Source organism: Cyprinus carpio, chromosome A18 (genome assembly GCF_018340385.1).
Source record: "Cyprinus carpio isolate SPL01 chromosome A18, ASM1834038v1, whole genome shotgun sequence".
Lineage (NCBI taxonomy): Eukaryota > Metazoa > Chordata > Actinopteri > Cypriniformes > Cyprinidae > Cyprinus > Cyprinus carpio.
Genome location: NC_056589.1, coordinates 25,773,542 through 25,788,377, shown reverse-complemented (window position 1 = coordinate 25,788,377; position 14,836 = coordinate 25,773,542). Strand labels below are relative to the sequence as shown.

The 14,836-nt window shown below is 34.7% G+C and overlaps 1 protein-coding gene across 2 annotated transcripts in view; it reads left to right on the top strand.

The window, feature by feature from the left end:
• LOC109110531 (zinc finger homeobox protein 3-like) overlaps window positions 1-14,836 on the top strand; it is a 32,989-nt gene continuing 18,153 nt past the window's right edge. Inside the window, exon 1 of one of the 2 annotated variants that reach the window (XM_042775651.1) lies at window positions 1-450. The gene's annotated coding sequence lies outside the window, so the exon portion shown is untranslated. Of the gene's footprint in view, window positions 451-9,717; window positions 10,022-14,836 lie in introns of those variants that run through there. The other variant, XM_042775650.1, reaches the window with a different exon arrangement.

Sequence of the window (14,836 nt, the reverse complement as noted above, 5' to 3'; positions counted from 1 at the left end):
TGTTTTCTCAGGTCACCTATATAAGTGATATCAGTCAGGTAAAAGGGGCAGTTTATGTGTGGTGCTTCAAAACAGCATCTTTTAAGACATAACCTTTGGTTTCCCTGGAGTTCTCATGTCACATTTACTTCCAAACATTTAAATCTGGTTTAGGATACACAGAGAAGCATGGCAGGTGTGTTTCTCTCCATGTATGGTTTCAATTTAACCAATCAATCAAAATAAAAACGAGTCTTTGTGAATTCAGTTAGTTTGTAGTGAGCAAACCAGCTCATTAGTCTAGCTCAGCATGCTCTAAAATGATTACCCTGATGATAACTATAACCAAATGGACACATGGATTACTTTTCATGGCACTTTTTTGAGTTCAGTCCTCATCTTCTCATTCCTTGTGCATATTTGGTGCCCAATGGAGGACAGAAGGTTTCACAGGTTTGGAACAACATGACGGTGAGTAGATGATCTATTCCCTTTAAAATATTTCAAGCAGAGTGGCATCACTAGTTTATTCATTTTTGGTGTGTTATGTGAATACAGTTTTAGATTGAAACAGTTTTGCTTATGTGTCCTCTTCCCAGCATGCACTGTGGCATGAATAGTTCATATGATTACATTTTGGGACCGTTTACTGGTGGGGTTATTGATTTTGTAAGCATCTTTAGCATTTAAAGGTTGTTTCTCTTTACAACAAAATGATCAGTTATTTGATTGTTAACCTTATTGTGTTTCATGTGTAACTTGAGTTTTTTTTTTAATATAGTATACTAAGTGCTAAATGCTTGTGTCTTTGTTATTGGTTTAATGCTGTTTGCTATCTATTTGCATTTCTAACAGTAATTATTGAAAGCCATTCAAAATATATTCATATATTTGTTTAATCTACTGCCAGTTACTCTGTTTTAATGACTCACTGGACTTTATTTGACTGTTGCAAAATCGTGACACATATGTTGTAGGCTATTTCCTTAATATTGAGTATAAATACTATACCATTTTTACTAGTATCAAATGATCAATTCAAGAAAAAAAACTTTTAACTGAATCTACCAAATTTTCATTATTCAACAAAACAGTGAAAATGTAAGAAAAAAAGAAGCAGCTGTTTCACGGTCATGTAGTTGTTCGTGGCTCCAGCAGATGGCGGTCTCTGAACAGATTTTACTCTCTTGTATTTCTCCGCAGTTTCATCTGAAACAGCAGCTCGCGTAACTCCTCACTGTCAGTGAGCTTATAGCTCAACATATAGTTTATCTTGGATGCATATAAACCCAGAATTCTACAATAACACAGATGCATTCCCAGTTCATTCCAGTCGACCGATAAGTCTTCCCTGTCTGTGACAGTCCTTGTCGTCACTTTCACTTTCTTGGATTTAAATAGCTGCAATCTGATTTGGTCATATTTATTAATGTCTTGGCCCAATCTAAACTATAACTTTTATCCAAAAAACAAAAACACTGGTTTGCTTGCCTAAAAGCAATTCTTTTAGACTTGTCTGCCTAAAATTAATATGCCTTTCCATTATGTTTACAGTTTTTATTCCTCTATATGGGCTGCTCTAATCCTAAATCAAGGCACACTTGTTGGTTTTCTTTAAATAATAGGCTAGTTAGAGCATGCTTGACTTTGGAGATGTTGCATTTGGAGCAGGGACGCATTTTACATTTTACATAACCTATTTATCAACAAGAAGAACATGCTTGGTATTCAATGTTTGTTAGCATTATTCATATTGTTTAATTATAGTATGTGTAACATGGGAAATATTATATAGCTAAAGTATTGGCAAAAAGGGAAGGTAACATTTGTGTGTGTGTGTGTGTGTGTGTGTGTGTGTGTGTGTGTGTGTGTGTGTGTGTGTGTGTGAGAGAGAGAGAGAGAGAGAGAAACACATCGGGCTGCTCTGGGCTTTTGTCCTGGGGTCGCGCACTTGACCTTTTGTCTGAACTGTGGAGCAGCTGCTGCATCACGAGCTCTTCTGACACTGTCAGCTCCAGATTTAATAAGAAATCACTGACCAGAGGCTTTGTTAAAGTTCAGAGACTGTACACTCCTTCAGAAAGTTATTGAGATTATTCGATGTCACGCGTTCATATCGTTTATGAGAACCACAAGAGGATTTTATAAGGCTTATTTTTTAGAGATGTTCAGATCTTGAATTGATTCCTTCTGAGATTCTTCTTTTCCCCTTTCTGTCGTTGTAACTAATTCAATTCTGCGTTTATTTCTAACGAATTAATATTTCGAGAGCGCAATGCACGCGAAACTGAGACGATGCATTTATGATTTTGTGAAACCATCGTCAGTGAATCAAATGTCTTTAACTTTTTGATTCGTCTAAAATAGAAAACATTTAATAAATAGCAATGATTAACATTTTGATTCCACAACAGAAGGTGTTTTTATTAGTGAGGAGAACAGGATGAAGATGAATTTAAAAATATTTTATAAAGTGTGTCTGATGCGGGTTCAAGAAATACGATCTCGTACAAAATACAAGCGTATAGATATACAAATATAAGATATCATTTTATATGAGTTTATTTTGAATAAAAAAATTCTACAATATTTGTAAAACAGAATGAAGTTGAATGTGTTTTAAGAACGAATTGGTATCTTACTAACATTAAGGCTACTTTTATTCTAATTTTATCAGCTGTTATTAGCTAATATAGTTGTAGAAGTAGTAATCATACTATAATAATATTAATCATTATTATTATTATTATTATTACTATTTAAAGCACGAGAACATCACGTGTTAAATATAGGCTGCCCTAAAAGATTCAGCCTACCTTAAATTTGAATGTTAAAATGTTAATTGCTGAATCAAAGGCTGATATTAAATTATAATAAGCTATGAATCGTAATTATACGCTGCATTTTAATTCAGAAGAGGCTGTATTATTACATTTCAGCACGTGGCACAGAGGTTAAGCTGCATGCACATTTAAAATAAGATGAAATTGTGCAGGTAGAAGAAGAGGATTCCCGAAGCCTGGTCACATTTAGAATAGTTTCCTGCGTCTTGTGCATTAAAATTCCGAATTTTATCAAACTTATGTTGTATTTTATACTTACGTCATATAATTCGATCATATATCAAAACATACTAACAACACGTGAACGTGCTTTATCCAATTTTATGTGTCTTTTTATCTATGACGACAGTGACGCGCAAAATCCGACAATTAATCGTTCGACAAATAGACTATGTAGTCTATGACATTAATTAAGGTATAAAAGAAAACGCAGAGCAATAGAACTATAGACGTATATAACATAATCTTCATATAGACATATGAAAATTATATTAAAATGCCACAGTAATTCAATGACCTTTCTCATCCTGTCCGACCAATGCGAAGAGATTTTTATAGGCCGGTGTTTCCAGTCAAGTTCATGTTCACAGCAGTGAATCTCATACATTTTTATAGAAGTAGAAAAATAAAAGAAAGAAATCTAAAGAACTTACCTGTGATTTAAAACAGATTTTTTTTCAAAGGTTATTTTATCCTACACCGTGTGTGTGTGTGTGTGTGTGTGTGTATGTGTGTGTGTATATATATATATATATAATGTAGGCTATTATTTATTTCACATGATGTATCTATTAAAACCAGACATGAGGCCTAATATTAACACTAAATATATATAAATGATGTAACAGAAAACGTACTGTAATGTACAAGGACATTAAGAAGCAGTCAAAATGAAAATAAATGTAGCTTTCCGTAGGAAAAGATAAATATATTCATAGAATAGACATTTATTTACAATATGGACTTACCTTAAAAATAAAATAAAAAAGCCAAAGTAGAGCAGAGGGCTTGTGGTTGTCCTGTGTGATGATTTTTGAGAGGTTTGAGGAGCAGACGCTGTGTCAGGCTGCTGTTTGAGGTTAAGGTCACGGGGTCAGCAGACAGACAGCAGCACATTGGCTGTCATATGGAGGGCAGAAACTGAGTGGGTTAAATAAGGATTTACAATTCCATGAATAGCTTCAAGATGCTTCAATCTCCACAATTTGACATTTTGAGCAGAGTTGTGAAGAGAGTAAATGTGATATTTTTCCCCCCATTACTGCAAGATTAAGATGAATTTTCAGCATAAATGGGTTCCTGTTTGCCAGCACTTCTATCTTTTTCTTTTTCTTTTTCTTTTTCTTTCTTTCTTTCTTTCTTTCTTTTTCTTTCTTTCTTTCTTTCTTTCTTTCTCTGAATTCTGATTTAAATTTGCATAATAAATGAAAATGGAGAATTTTTTATAAGAAACATTTGAGTTAAATATAAATTCATATCAATAAACACCATCTATGGGATTCTGTTAATCAAAACTAATTGAATCATCCCGAAGCTTGTATAAAAACACATTTCTATATCGGTGTTTCTTTCATTTTTGAATTTTCAATCATAATCAATTTGCCAGTAAATTTTAAAGAAACGGCAAGGAACACATTGAATTAAATGTGATTTTTTTGTCTGAGGCTTCCTGAAGCTTAGAAAACAATTATTTAAATATATTTAATAAATATAGAAAATAAAACATTTTTTTTTAAATCCTTGCCAAAAATCATTGGTCAATCAAATGCTATAAATAATAACATAAAAAACAATAAATGCTATAAATAATACAATAAAATAAATAAAAAAAACAATCCAAATGACAGAGAATATTAAGATGTAATACAGAGGTTATTAGATATAGTGGTATTTGCCAGAATTTAAAGGTCTTATCCTGAATATAAAAGGTGTGAAAACCCCAATAGCCAAAAGCCTAGAAAGTTCATATATGTCTAAGACTGGACTACAGCATATGAATCATTTGTACATGTATACGAGATTTTAGATTTGATTTTGTCAGTCCGTCTTTTTAGATTTCAAAGGCTCTGTGTTGAACCCCAGTCGTTCTCTCCAAAAACTCAAATAGAGGACTGTGGTTGCCATATCAACCGGCCACCTGACGTGTTACTGTGGCAACAGCAGTATTAGACAGAAACCGCTTATTAGATGTCCCATCTAAGGGTGAGCGGGAGGGGTGCGGGTGGAGAGACATCTAGATTAAAAAAGAATGAAACAAGGAATAATACCCTCTACTAATGCTACTAGTAAAAAGAAGAGATACTGATAACAGCTAGTTTAAAATTGTGCAGTGGATTTTAATTCCTCATAAGACTATTAACCCGTTCACTGCAGCACTGCACGGAAGTGTAGGGTCTTAAGACAGTGAGAGGCCAGCTGAGATGACATTTGTCATGCTGAAGGGTCAATGGGGTGAAGCGGCGTCTGTGTGATGGACCTCTTGTACTGTAATGCAAACAAAAATGCGTGTTGGTCTCAAATCTACAGTATGCATCTTGTTTGTGTCACACCCACAATTTTATTTATTTTTAATAACTATAAATTATAATAATGCTGAACGGTTAAATTAACTTATCTGTGTTGCTAGTTAGTATTTCTGTTGTGAACTCCAATGTTGGCAGTATCTTCAGAGGTGACCGTCATCTCTCATTGTCAGAATAAATTGTAAAATTCAAGAAATTAAAATTTGATTTAACCCAGAGAATATATTTAATTCCAATTTAAATTATATGGACAGTTATGTCACAGTCTGTAAAAACAAAACAAAAGCATTAACAGTTTTGCACTTTGACTACAATTATAATGTGTATTGTTAATGCATTTATGAATTTATAGTTAACCAAAATATTTCTTATAATTATAAATATGTAATAAATTTGGGAGAGTGGTGATTCAGTGCCAACTTGATATCCTTGTATTTAATTTCCTTGTGTTTTTTTTTTTATGATAAAAAGCTAAATATGCACTAGATAAGGAAATCAGATGTAAACTGAATAATGCACTTAAAACATAAAAGCAAGTTAGTCTTTAGAAAGTAGCAAAGATATTCTATTAATTAATATATATTATTTCTGTGATAGATTACTACTTTATTAGAAGAATTTTGCAAAATAATACACATAAATAATGCTGCTAAAAAGGCAAGAATTTGCATAACACATCAACCCTCTATGTGTGTGTATGTGTATGTGTGTGTTTAGCATTTGGGTAATTAACCCACATTAGATTAATCTACGAGGGTGGCATTTGTATCACAATGAAAACAGTGACCCCCAGCACTGCCGTGGGGCACACAGACATATAGAGGTCTGGCAGCAGGCCAGAAACACACGCGTGCATAAACAAACACGCATGCATACGCACACATTCACAGCGGAGATCCAAGGCTTTATACATTTAGATCCATCCATTACAGAAATAAATATAGTGTGATTTCACTTCAAAACGTGCAATTTTATTCTCCTATTTTCACTGCTTCATATGGGAAAGTGTGAAATGTCATTTCTTAAAGACAATGCATTAGTTTTAGAGCATGATTGTGTACTGATTCCCAAGGCAACATTCAGTATTACAGAATCTAGCAAATCTGGGGTAAACATTCCCACTTGGATTATCCTAATAATTTCCTTCCAAAAGATTCAAATCCACAGAGAGATTTACTAGCTATTGAAACTTTACCGACTGGATTTAGGGCTCTTGTGTTCTGTTATTCTCACAACCTCTGAAGATCCTGAACACGGGTATCACATCAGGAACATAAATAGGATTTCCCAGCAGACATGTATTATTCCAGTTCCTCTTTTCCAGCTGAGAAAAAGTGTTTATGCAAAGTGGCTCCCACCATGGCCCACATTCGTGAAAAATGCCTTCCAGAAACGAGAGTTGCTTCTGGGGTATTGTATTGTTTTACAAATAAACACATATCCAGCATGAGTCGTGAAATTACAAATATTCTTTAACAAGACCTGGCCTTGCTGCAGCCCCCCACATTTATGTAAAGCACCTTTGGCTTAAGCATAGAAATGTACACATTTCACAGACTAGTCCGTATGAATAATTTAGCTGAATTTTTTATTTACCTGTTCCACATAAAAGATTTAAGCAAATCCTTGATTTACAAAGATGGTTATACGATAGACCTCAACATGTTCTGATCGCTAAGTTAGAAAACCCATAATAAACAATAAGAAAAATATTAATGATGCCTCTTTTTGCAGTTAGTGCTACATGCAAAGAAATATCTTAGAGATTTATTTGGCTTAATTCTTCTGCAAAATGTACACATTAACAAAGTGTAAGTGATGTTAAACTAGTGAAAATCTTCAAAACAATCATTTAATTACAGTTAAGCTAAATGTGTTGTTTTTACAGACTTGATGTTGAAGAAGCTAATAAATGTTTTTACTTTGATTTTTGCATAATTTATTTAAAAACCCAAAGACTCTTGTTGGCTTAATTCATTTTTACTCATTTGCTATCTGTGCTGTATTATAAATCAAATTCGATTATACTGTGCTGGCTTTGGCATTAACAATAAATGCACCGGTGTTTTTTTATTTTTTTTATTTTGAGAGAGAAAGAATTGTTCTACTCTATAAGAGCTGAAACATCATTGCAGCCATTAGGTGGCGCTGTAGAAGCACCTGCCTCTGTCATCACCTCGTACTGCTCACATGGTCATTGAGCACATTTGTATAGTTTGCCAGAGTCCTACAAACATTAAAGTTGATTTGTGACTACATGAAAAATAGATTTAAGATGAAGACATTTTAATCATCACTCTGACGATCGGCGGCATGCTGTGGCAAAAACTAGATGATGTTGCTTTTATTTTTTTTACTCCCACTTAAGTCTTTGATTCACAGATTCATTTTTTTTTTTTTGCTTGCGTACAAAATATTTGCTTTACTGGATGTGTGCTAATTCTAAGATTGCATATTGTGTAATTAAGAAAAACGTGTTATAAACCAAAAAAGCACAAATCTCTCTGAAGCAGCAGTGAGTGGTGTTCCTGCAGATGGATGAATGCATGAATCAGAAGTTCTATTCAGCTGTGGCTGATGAATTCTGTTCTTTTGTTCGTAAAGGCTGTTCAAGGAAACGTCATTATAAGGGCTTGAAAATGACCATGATTTTGCTGCTCAGCTGATGCACGTGTGTAAATAATAAACTCTCCTATTTATAAGTGCATGGGGGGAAATTATTGCACCAAGATTTGTGAATGCACAACATTTTAAATGCATAAATACACCGTGCTTATATTTTATACAGATATTCCCACATTGAAATATTATATACACGCATCATCCTTTGGATTTATTTGATTAGGCTATAATAAACTTAGAATATGACTATGTGTGTGACCGATCATAATGGAATATTGGTTCATTTTGGTTCATTATGAACAAAAAGGCTTTAAAAATAATATTAATTAGCTTCGTTTTTTTTTTTTTCAATCTATATAGGCTATTTTTAAGGCATATGAAAATAAGTGCTCGCTTTGATTCTCCAGTGTATAAGTTTGAGGGAAATTTGCAATTTGGCATCCAACTTTAAAAAAAAAAAAAAAAAAAAAAAAGACAACAAAATAGCCTACATTTCATGCATATTAAGTAGCAAAGAACTTAGATCAATTTTTATGTAATGCAGGGTCGGTTTTTATGACAAAACGGAAACGTTGACCATAACAGCTCAACAGCCATTTTCAAGCACGCGCGTGCACGGACACACACACACACACACACACACACACACTCACAAAGAACACAAAAGAATTATCATGACAAAAGACACAAGTAGAGTGAAAAACACTTCAACACTCGCTCCTTTCATGTAGAAGTTTTAATGGAAACAATTTTCTTCCTGCTTGTGCACAGATGAAACATGCCATGTGCTACTGGTAAAATATTGATGCGATTATTATTGAGATGTTGTGTATATATGCCATGCTCCTTTTCTCCTTTTAAATGTGTTTTACACAAAATTGTATACGCTGGACATCTTATTCCTTTTTAATTTATCAATTTATGAATTTCATATAACAACAAAAAAAAAAAAAAAAAAAATGACATTTAACATTTATTATTTAGATGCATTTTTGTTTATAATATCAGAAATCCGTTATTTAAAATAGGTTCAGAATATTTTTTTATATATATATATATATATTACGCAATGCATTGATAGAGACACACTGGGAATGAACAGTATGTACTGATGAAAACCAATTATTACATTTATTTACTTTAAATTAACATAATTATGAAATTTTGTAAATGGTTCCCTATTTATATTTATGTATTCATCTCCGAACGACGACGACTACTAGAATAAGCCGCTATAATTTCATGCTCAATTTTAAAATTTTTACATTTGCCTTTATTTCATTGAATATCGTATCTAGTTGCATTTCTATACAAAACTCAACCAATAAATCCATATTATATTTTAAACATAAATGCACAGTAGGGCTTCAAACTTTCTATGAGCCCTACTGAGTGACAGAAACAAATGTTTTATATATGTATATATTAATAATAGGCTATTCAAGGCATGCATTATTATATGATTATAACAAAACATCGCGGTCCCTTCTCTACTGCATAGGCTACTCATATATGACCATTAAATATTTCTGTGAATATGTTTCCGCCCATCATCTGGCTTCTCATTTCATGGCAACTTTGTTGTTTTATCCTCGTCTTTATTGTTTATGTGCAAATGTAAAATTGTCCTATAGTCTAATTCCATCACTTCCCCCCTCTCTCCTCCCTACATCTCCCTCCTCTCTCTCTCTCTCTCTCTCTCTCTCCCTCTCCCATCCTGGAATCTTATTGATCCAGGAGGAGCTAATTATCTCTTCCCCTCGTGACTGTGTAATCAGCACATGCGCAGTGTGTTAATTCCAGCCATTTTTTTTACACGAAAGTAATTAGCAGGAATAAAGACCGGACTGATTTTTTTCACTCTCTCCTCCTTCCTCGAACCGAAGCCAGGGCGCGTCTGTCGTCTGCAGAACAACCAAAAACGAACCCTTTTAAATGCTTTAAAAACAGTCAAATACCTCGTTTAACTTCAGCAGCATGATGTGTGAACGCATGCATCTGTGCCAATGGGATCTATAAACGTGTTTACTGGAATACAAAGCGACGCGTCCAAATGTAAGTTTGTATCCGATGACTGTTTTCGCCGTTACAGTCGATTCTCTGCTCACTTTGCGCATGTATTTACGCAGCAAGTATAAACAGTTACACTAATGCACTACATAATTTTGCATGTTTCTGCTTTTGTTCTTTACTAATTACTGTCATGACATGTTTATGACATGTTCGCGAATGTAGAGCGCGTCCTGTTCACTTTCTTTCACGTCAGTGTCTTTCGTGAGTTCAGTTTGAAGTTAGAAAAGCTCTTCTGGTGTTCTCCTACCTGTTTTCTCCAAGAGTTGTCGCCCTCTTGTAAGTTGCATGAGAAAAAGAGCGAAAAGCGTAAAGTAACGTCCTTTGTGTGCGTGCGCTTTTGCTTTGGCGAGGGCTGTTGTGCATGTCAACACTGATTTCAGCGAATGCACCAGTACTGACTCGCGCTACGGGTCCAGAGCTTCCGTGAAACGATACGATACGAAGTAACCGAAGCCTCTGTGCGTCCTTCGCGTCGCGACGCACTTGCGCGTACATTATTTAAAAAGAGACGCGGAGTCAAGGGTGTAACTTTTTGGTTTTGCGTGTGAAATGAAGCGTAGATGGTGGAAGAAAAAGAATTAAGGTGACCCTGGTGTCCTGGGCATGTTTGGTCAAGCCTGCTTCCATTTATTCCTTCAACTGTATATGTGTGTGTGTATGTGGTGAGTTTGTGTGTGTGTGTGTGTGTGTGTGTTGTCCCCAGAAGTTAGGTAAATATAATAAAACCTAAAAGTGACTCATAAAGGAAGAGTATATTTTATTACATTCTAAAATGCAAAAATAAATTCAAATTTTATTTGAATAAAAAAGTTTATGGTGTGTCTGTGTGTGTTTACAATCCTATACTCTGGAGAATTTTTTTTTCTTCTAGAAATTAGCAATGATAAAATTATTCATAAATAAAGTTTTTATTTTATATAGTTGGTATGTAGTAATTTTAATTATTTTAAAATTTAGCAAATCAATGCAAATCTATAGTACGTCCTCATTTAGATAAACAAGTTTGTGTGTGTGTGTGTGTGTGTGTGTGTGTGTCTGTGTGTATGTGTGCTACACACAGACCGTGTGTTTGGGTATTGTTTTTCTGTCCTTTTGTGAATCTGTCACACTGTGACAAATAGTTTCTTTTTTATTCATTATACAATTGTTTTTGGCTTAATAGTTGAATAGTTTGCTTTTGAGCAGCTGGGCTCAAAAGCCAGCGCAAATTTCAGGCTTTATTTAGAAAAACAAAAATAAAAGAGTACCCTTTTTTGAGAGTACCCTAATTAATTTAGCTCTCTTAATGTCAGAATATTCACTTTTAGAAATGAAATAAATACTTTATATCTCTAGGTATAAAACCAGTGCTTGGCCTGAAATGGAGTGCTTACACTGAAGAAACCAGTTCTACTGCGAGAAAATAAACACTGTGCTTGAGGAGCAGATACAAATGAAGCAAGCACAGACTCTTTCTTTTGAGAACGCACACAAACACAAGGAGATGGTGTGGGGTGAAAGAGGATTGGCTCACAGGTCAGAGTTCACGGAGTTAGGGAACTGGGTGAAAGGAAGAAGATGGGATGAAAGGGCACAGCGAGAGAAGAGAAAAGTGGACTCCGCAGGGTAGCGGTGTCTAAATGATAGTGCTGAGCCAATGAGAGGGTTTAAAGGAAATTGTTCACAATAGGGTTTCGTTGAAGCATTTCTTTTACTGCATTAACCAAATTTAGTGGATGCATTGTAAAATATCTGAATATACATGATAAATGTTTATTTTTTATCATTCATATACAATCAGAAAAAATATAAGAGTCACATTTTAGGGTGTGTATGTAGGTTGTTTTGTTTATTTGATGTGTTAGTGTAGTCTCTAACCTTGCAGGACAGTGTAAAAATTGTGCAGACGTTGTGTTTGCAAATAAGGTGTCATGAAATCTGAATAATGAATTGTGTGTGTTCGTTTGGGAGTCTGTGTGCACACACTGCCTTCAGGGTTTGACTTTTTCTGTTTATCATAATAATAGCTGGGGTTGTGGAGAAGTGAGGCACATCGAAAGATCAGTCACTAAGGCCTCTCATGCAAACACACACACACATGCACACTTGCGCACACATGGACACACACACACACACACACACACACACACACACACAGCCAGAGAACAATGCAAGGGGGCCCAGCCTGTCAGTTCAAATTCTGCTCTCCATCCACGCCTTAAACAGACTCTGTGTGGTGTGTGTGTGTGTGTGTGTGTGTGTGTGTGTGTGGATGGGAGAAACGAGGGTGATCAGTGATTCTGCCTCACCTCCGCGTTACTGTGAACTCTCACCAGAATTCACTGCAAATATTGAACTATATCACACTGTCTGCTTTAGTCCAGGCAGAAGGAGGGTGGATTTGTTTGCCGTGGCTGCTGAATATATAGATTGAAGGTATAGTTTATAAAAGGTGCATAAACCACAGTCATGCAAGGTCAATGGAACTGTTGAACTCCTTTTCTCAGAAATGGATTGGAAATGGAGACAGACAGCGCCTGTTGTGAGCGAAAGACATTTTGCAGTGTTTTCAAATAGTGCTGAAATATATTTCTCTAGGGGTTCTGTGTATGATTAGCTTTTTTTTACGTTTATGAAAAAAGGTTGAATTTATTGAAGGAAAGAGGAAAACAGCTCAGCATGACTATTTGGTGTCTTTACAAATGTCGTTAAATAATATTGTGACGTCATGTTTTTACAGTTTGTATTTTCAATAGTTTTTCAACAATTTTCAAATTGTGCCTATAAATATTTGTGATGGATAGATAGATAGATAGATAGATAGATAGATAGATAGATAGATAGATAGATAGATAGCCAAAATTAGCACTATTAATGCAAGAGCAACTGGATTGCTAGCCAGTAGTAACATGACTATTTAGTTATTGTTTTAGCAAAAAGCCTATTCTGTCCGGTTTTTGCAATCCAATTAATTTCTGATGAATAATTTTCAAGTCAGTAATTGTCCTCCAACACAATCTAATCTCTTGTCAGTTTGTGAGGCTGCATAAATAATTTGTTAATACCACAGATTTTTTTTTTTTTTCAGCTAGTCAATTCCATTTTTGTTTTGCATGCTATTCAGCTCTACAGGATTTTGGATTATGATTTAGCTGTTAAAAGGAGTTAATCTTGCACAAATGTTTCCTTTTTCTTTTCCTTTCTCATTTCACAGTGCATATACTCTGGTAATGAATGCAGGATATTTACATGAATAATCCTAACAGATAAAAGCTTTAGTGCACACACAGTGCCACTTTCCATGAGATGTGTATAACAAGTGCTGCATTTCGACTGTAGAAGAGCAGTGTGCACAAGCATTTCCCATGCGTTGTCAGAGGCATAAGATCAAGTCAAATGAATAAGAACTCTTTCAGTGTAGCATTGATTTCATAATCCCGCCGGGTCTTGCTGCAGTTTAGATCAATACGTTTACATCACACTCAGACTTTCACACTAGAAACTGAAGTGTGTGTGACTTACTGTAAGCATATTTGATAGAATGCATTAGTGCGCATGTGTGAAACACTGGCTTCCTGTCTGTTGGAAACTGAAATACTCAAATGCAACTAATAATACATGCCTCATTTTTAAGGAGACAGCTGTCACAACACTGTCACGGCCCTGCCGTAACATCAGCATTACCTTTTGACCTTTGACCCTGCATTTTTGTCTGTGACTTCCTTTTTGTTTGTCATTCAGGAAGAGCATCAGCATTTTACTTCCTGTTAGTGTATTTTGTTCTTTGCTGGCTGACTTATTTAGAAACATTTTAAGGCCTCAGTTTTCTAAATCATATAAGTAATACCACTCTCACACTCTCTTTCGTCCACTCTTTCTTTTTTTCCCTTCCTCTTTCTCCCTCTTTCTTTTGAAGTTTCGCTCTTGAATAGGCTAGTGTCTCTAATGGAAATGGAGCATTAAATCAAAGATCAAAGACAAGCACACAGCAGAGAGGACAGCTGTATAAATACAGTGGGAGAAAATGTGTGTGTTTGCGTGACTGCAAGAGAGAAGGGGAGAGGGTGTGGGGTTAGCAGGTTCAAGTTTGGTTTGATTTCATACTTTCATTTTACAGTTCAACCCTTCTAACAGTTTTCATTCTTGTGTATTCATGCATGTGCTTAAAAGGATAAAAATAAAACAAACGTTTCAAAAGCTGGCATGAAGACTGAGCACACACTTGAGTGTTTCAAGTGTTTTTTTTTTTTTTTTTTTTACGATGTCTTGGATACTCTAATTTAAATACGTGCTGTGTCATGTTGTAAAAAGCATGTTTCATAATTGTTATCCGTATCTGTGCAGTAGTATTTTTGCTGTGATACTGAGGCAACATTAGATTAGCATTAAAACAGGAAGGCAAGACCCTGAATCAGCAAACTGCACTGTGAATGTGAAATCACTCTCTCCAACAAAACAGCAGGGCTCCCCAAACCATGTTTTTTTTGTTGTTGTTGTTGTTTTTTTTGTCAGGTTAAGCACTTTCTTTCAGTGGTCAGAAAATGTTGATAGTCTCAAGAGGTCAAACTAAATATTAAATGAGCTATTTAATTTCTATGAAGTTTGCAACCTTTCATGCAATCAGTAAACATAAAGTAAACATGAAATTGAAATGAACAGAAAAATACACTAAAATGAGTAACTGGGTTGATACAGCTTTCATTAGGGGCCAATTAATTTTTATATATACTATCATAATCCTCAAAACTAGAAAACAAAACTGTATTAAAAATAAAAAAAAAAAAAAAAATGTGTTTTGTATATATATATATATATATA